This window comes from Galendromus occidentalis, unplaced genomic scaffold, assembly GCF_000255335.2.
Source record: "Galendromus occidentalis unplaced genomic scaffold, Mocc_1.1 scf7180000077476, whole genome shotgun sequence".
Taxonomy (NCBI): domain Eukaryota; kingdom Metazoa; phylum Arthropoda; class Arachnida; order Mesostigmata; family Phytoseiidae; genus Galendromus; species Galendromus occidentalis.
In genome coordinates, this window is record NW_003805464.1 from 598,206 (window position 1) to 604,205 (window position 6,000).

Here is a 6,000-nt window from a genome sequence, read left to right on the forward strand (position 1 = left end):
ACGCCCAGAAACCGAAAATATTCAGGCTGTACTCAACTTGATACAGCCAAATTGAATATTCTCTTTCCGGCAAGCTGAAAGCTCATCTCTTGCCATGGTCTGCCCGTTTTCACACAACATGCTTGGACAATTCATCGAGGGCTAACACTTCCGTGCGATGGATCAATCATGAGGGTGAAGGATGCGTATGCTCCGGTAAATGGCGGTCGTCGGACGACGGTACTTCATTGACTGTCGTTTCAGATGATCTCCTGCCTCCAGAAGGCTCCTTGGGGGCTTCGGAGGAGATCGATAGAGTGTTGGACGAGATTGGTCTCGGAGGATCGAGTCGGGTGGGTTCATGGTTATTTAAGCGCGGATTGATCTGAGCGCATGATCGATTTGAGCGCAAAATTGACCTGAGCGCAGAATCGATTTGAGCTCATGATTGATCTAGGCGCAATTGATCTGAGCGCGATTGATTTGAGCGGAATTGATTTGAGCGCAAGTGACTTGCGCGAAATTGATTTGCGCGGAATTGATTCGAGCGAAATGGATTTTAGCGGAATGGATTTGAGCGCATGGTTGATTTGAGCGCATAGTTGATTTGAGCGCATAGTCGATTTCAGCGCAAAGTTGATTTGAGCGCGTTATCGAATTGAGCGCAGACTCTCGAGGCGCTGCTTGGAGAGTGTGGCTCGGCTATAAACCTGAGTTCGTGGCGGTGGGGGCGAACCTGAGGTTAGGCCACTGCGTGGCCTAACCTCAAGTTCTTCCCCACCGCCCCGAACTAAGGTTTAGTCCGCCTCACAATGTCAGAGCTCTGCATTGGGGAACCTAACCTAACCTGACTCACTATGTGGCCATTCTTAAAAAGACATTCGTTGCGAATATTCGATAAACCTGGAGCCGACTCCTCATATGAATCGGAGGAGCATTCCCAAAAGCGCGCAGTCGGAGTCTGAATTAACATTTTTATTCAAGCAAATGAGTGTCGATGCGCTTATTAATGAGCTGTCACTTCCACGAGCAGCCATTGACAGAATGTACAGTCAATGACACAAGGATGTCAAATAGGAATTATCTCTCATGCTCTGAAATCAACTATGCGCTCAAATCGACTATGCGCTCAAATCAACTATGCGCTCAAATCAACTATGCGCTCAAATCAAGTATGCGCTCAATTCCATTTCGCTCAGATCCATTTCGCTCAAATCCATTTCGCTCGAATCAATTTCGCGCAAATCATTTGCGCTCAAATCAATTTCGCTCAAATCAATCGCGCTCAGATCAATTGCGCCTAGATCAATCATGAGCTCAGATCAATTCTGCGCTCAGATTGATTTTGCGCTCAAATCGATCATGCGCTCAGATCAATCCGCGCTCAAATCACCCGGTACCGATCTCCTGCCTCCAGAAGGCTCCTTGGGGGCTTCGGAGGAGATCGATAGAGTGTTGGACGAGATTGGTCTCGGAGGATCGAGTCGGGTGAGACCTGCAGCTTAGGCGCAGCATGGAAGATAACCATTTCTTGCGGTCACTCGGCCTCTGGCTCATGAAGTGAATCGCTTTGTCCCGTCTCCTGGGGAAAGGTCCGAGGGAATCAAGCCGACCCGTAAGCTGGACCTTGTAGATCGGGAAGGGCGAGAGAACCCGCGCTTGTCAAGGGCTCAGGGGCGCTCCTGCCGAGGTGATGTGGCCGCCCTCGCTCGTGGAGCTTGAATATTGGGCGGAATGGTTCGTCTCGCAGAGAAATCAGCTATAGGAGGGCCTTCCTGAGCGGTTAACGCAAGGCGTCGAAAGCTATTGATTGAAACCCCTCAATCCGTGAGCTCCATAAGAAGCGATCGATAGATTCCCCGGATGCCTACAGCGTTCCTCCCGGAGTTTTCTAGCGATGGAACAAGTTGTTCGTCGTCTGAGCCCACGAAAATCAATCAGGAGCTCCAGAGAAATTCATTCTGAGGAGACAGACTGCTTTACTCATCCAAAGATACTTGGCTACGCGACTCTGGATGCTTAGCGATATCAGAGACTTGGAACGGTAGAGAAAACTTCGAGCCAATGAGCGGGATCGTGACTTGTGGTCAGAAATTGCTCGTGATCGGAAGCCATATTTTTTCATGAGCTGGAAGTGCTCCTTGTGAGACCCGCGCCACAAGAATATTGCGGATCTGCTCGACGACACCGAGCACCATGTTTCTGATCTGGATTGTAGGGAATGGACACCATGATGTAGGGCCCACAAAGGTTGACCTATAATCTCAATGGTACTTCCGCAGATTCTCCCGCAGGGTGCTCGCCGAACGGAAATGACCTAACGGACCCGGACGTGGGGAATTCTCGGAAATTCATCAAGGCATCGTGCTTCGTCAGAAACTCTTCCTGAGGGACTCACGTACATCAGGGGCCTGCCATTACGCATGGAGTACATTACCATTATTCATATAACGGCATTAATGAGGGAAGGTTCGGTGATCGTTTCGGCCTCTGGGTGCTCGAGCTGCCTCGAGGGTAGAAATCTTGGAGACGCCGCGCCGTGAAAGTACACCTTGACGCGACGATCAGAAAAGGCGTGCGCCCGAAGTGATCCTACTTTCGAAAGAGCTCAGAGCGAGTACGATTGACTATGTAGATCTCCAATAATGTGAAACAACAATCGGAAGATTCCTGCGGAGGAATCAGACTCTACATCAAAGCCGAGAAGATCCGCAGGGTCAGGGCCCAGCTTCAAGAGACTTCTGAGCTTTGGAGCGGAACCCGAAGTCGGACAGTCGAAGTGCGACCAGTACGATCCCCGCTAGACGGCTTCTTCACAGTTCGGTCTCCGAGACGGAAGATGAGAAGGAATCGAGGGCAAGGGGACAAGATTGTATCGCCGGAGACCCGGACCCGGTCGAGAGAGACAGTCCGAGACGCTTTTTCCGGAGGTACAAACTTTTCTGCCATGAACGTGAGCGCGTGCCTTTCTTTTCGCGATGAAGGCGGAGCGCTGACCGAATGGATGCGAGATAAAACTGATCGATATGGCCCGACTCCCAGTCGGGGAGTTTTACGTTCCCTGCGAAGCTCGCGAGATCTTGAGCATCTCGGAGATTGCGTCGGTTCGCGCAGCTAATCCATCGATAAGGCGAACCATCTGCGGAGCACCTCCATCCGACTATGAGCGTATTCCGCACCACCGGGTACCACAACTTGCCTCCTGGGGCTTGGAAAGGCCATACTACAGAGGCTCGAGACTCGAAACTTGCTCGCCCCTTTCCGGACTTTCTTCCGCCTTCCTATGTTTGCTCGAATGCGCCGCTCCGAGGCTGATCGGACCTTCGCAGCTTTTCCTTTAGAGAGAGCTCCGCGCCAATTCCTTTCGCGTCATGACTGATGACGTTTCTCTCCCGACAGGGAGATGTCTCCGAAGTTCGGCATCACTCGATCTTGAACGGATATTTTATTCAGCTAATTCTATCCGCCTGGAGCCGTACCAGGCGGAGTCACCTGATGAATTATTCTCCCACGAAGCATGAGCACAAAGGAGCTCTCAACATTCTCCGGCTCCTTATCCCCCTAATGAACTTTATGATCTATTTGCCATTGTCTAACCTCGACGACTAAGCGGCTTGTATGTATGTCGACGCGAGCAAGATCATTACGGACAGTCTGGTTCCCGAGGAAGAAAATAGCGGTGGATACCCGCTAGAGTTCCTGTGAATTTTCGGAGCTGGACTCAGACGGGAATCATCGTGGTCTGGATCAGCTCGGCTCATATTCCAGACGACTCCTCTGAATGAGTACGAATGGCCCAAATGCCAAGTAGAGCTCATCATTCGACGCGGCTCTCGAGGACCCGAGCCGATCGTGACGTCATCACTGAGGAATGTTGGAGGCGTGCTGTGCACTGAAGTTGAAGACAGCCTCGGACCCTCACAGGATTCCCAAGATTTCTCACAAGGATCTCGCGGCGGGAAAGCGGCTCTTTTGGGCGTTCATACACATGCTCAGAAGCTATCGAGGGAAAGTCTTGGCAACAATTCCGAATGGCTCCCAGTCTCTAGTTTGAGGAGCGCGGAGTTAGCCTCCGGGCTTTTTCCACGAAGATTTCGCTGGCTTCGTATCGCTAGTCTGTATGCAAGATATCCATTGTGGCGGGGTCCAGGCGTTGCGTCCGTGGAAGGTTCTTTGTTATTCCATTGAATTCCCTCCTAATATCACCTCACCATCATACAATAAAGGGCCTCCGAGATAGCCTTGGCGTACCCGACGGCTTTAATATGAGAGAGTTGGGAGCAACCCTTTCCACCACTAAGTGCTTCGGCTCTGTCGACTCCTATTCCCTTCCAATAGAACCCTTGCATTAGCTTTTCCACCCGGAAGGAGAACAGGTGAATCCTAGAGGCCATTTTGCTTGCTCGCCCCTTGCGCATTTCATTTGGTATCTTCACTCTAAGCGTTTGCAGCTATCGTGATCCCCCTGATATCGTTTGTTGTTCGACCCCTCAAGTTTTCCCACCGCATGCTCTGACAGGGATTTCGCCACCGGCTCCTGAGGTCGCATGTAGATTGGGAGCTCATCCTCACGGACTGCGATATTCTGAGGCCGTTCTCGTATGCTGCCTGTTCCCGAGACTTTGGATTTGAGCCTTTTCTGACGTTCGACTCTTCAGAAAACAACGAGCGCTCACTTGAGCCGTGGTTTGGGAATAGAACCCTCCTCTTTCTTCTCTCACGGATTGTTTGCCCGCGATGAACAATCTTCCTCGCTCCGTTGAAGCCGCTGATCTTTTGCGGATGAGCATTCTTTCACCTTTTGGGCCAGAGGTTTTGGCAGCGATGTCAGACGCTTGAACCTCGGACGATATGATTTGAGAAGCGCCAGCATTTGGCATGGCGATCCATCCGATTATATGGGCGTTTAACTCTGGCTCAATTACTAGGGTGAAGCGGGCGGAAGCGATCAGAACGACTCCCCGTGGCCTTACAAAAGCATTTCGAGCCGTTCATAGATTACTTCCATAGAGGTGAATAATTCAGAATTATTCTCCGCAGCTCTGTTCCCTCTCGGGGAATCGCCTCGGAGTACCTAGTAGCGCCACTTCGTCTGAGATTATAGCTTTCCCGATCGCGTGGATTCCGGATCTTTCCAGAATCACTTCGCTCACCAATATTACATCACGGCCATGCGAACTCATACACTGCGATCATTACGTCAAGTCAAGGCAGACTCGCTCGAGGTAGTCGCTACTCGCTACTCCCTTCAAATAGAGCAAGCAGCGGTGAGAATGTCCAGAATATTTCAGATTTTTTGCGCCTGTTCATAAAGTCCAGGGGGAAGAGAACTTTCTTGTTCGATTGGAGCGAAGTGCACTGCTGAACAGATCAGAAAGATCTACTTAAAAAATCGCTTTTCCCGCTGAACAAACTTCGCGGTAATGCTGCACGTTACGCAATGTCACGATCATAGTGAGAGGTCAGGAAAGAACATTTAAACTTTTCGACGCTCCTGGTCAGATATGTATTCTGGTGAAAGTTTTTCTGAACTGGCCGACTCCCGAACGGTCCGATAAGCCTCCTTGAAGACTGGCTGAAAAAGGAAAGTTTTCCGCTGCATGACAGTGAGTTGTTAAATCTTTATTCTTCCGACACCGGCGCACGACAATCCATCCCCGAGAGGCTGGAAGTGAGACACAGCCTGAAAACATGAGTATAGATGGATGGCTCCGCTCTACTCGATTGGTTCAAATGATCATCTCGGGAATGGAGCCGATACGGCTTCGCGCAAGGACCGTGGCAGTTCTGCCCGGTTGCCCCCAGTTCAGATCTGTTGATGTTGCGGGCTCCGCGAGAAGATACCAGTCACCATGCACGATGAATATTCGGGAGAGACATCTACTCTCTTCTTCTTTGAGGCCGATCGAGGAAGAGTCTCGGAGTACCTTGTGTCATCACTCCTTCAATATCGAGCTCGATAGCACAATCCGCATGAATCGCGCACCTTCAGAAAACGAATGAATTGTTAACGATGCTTGC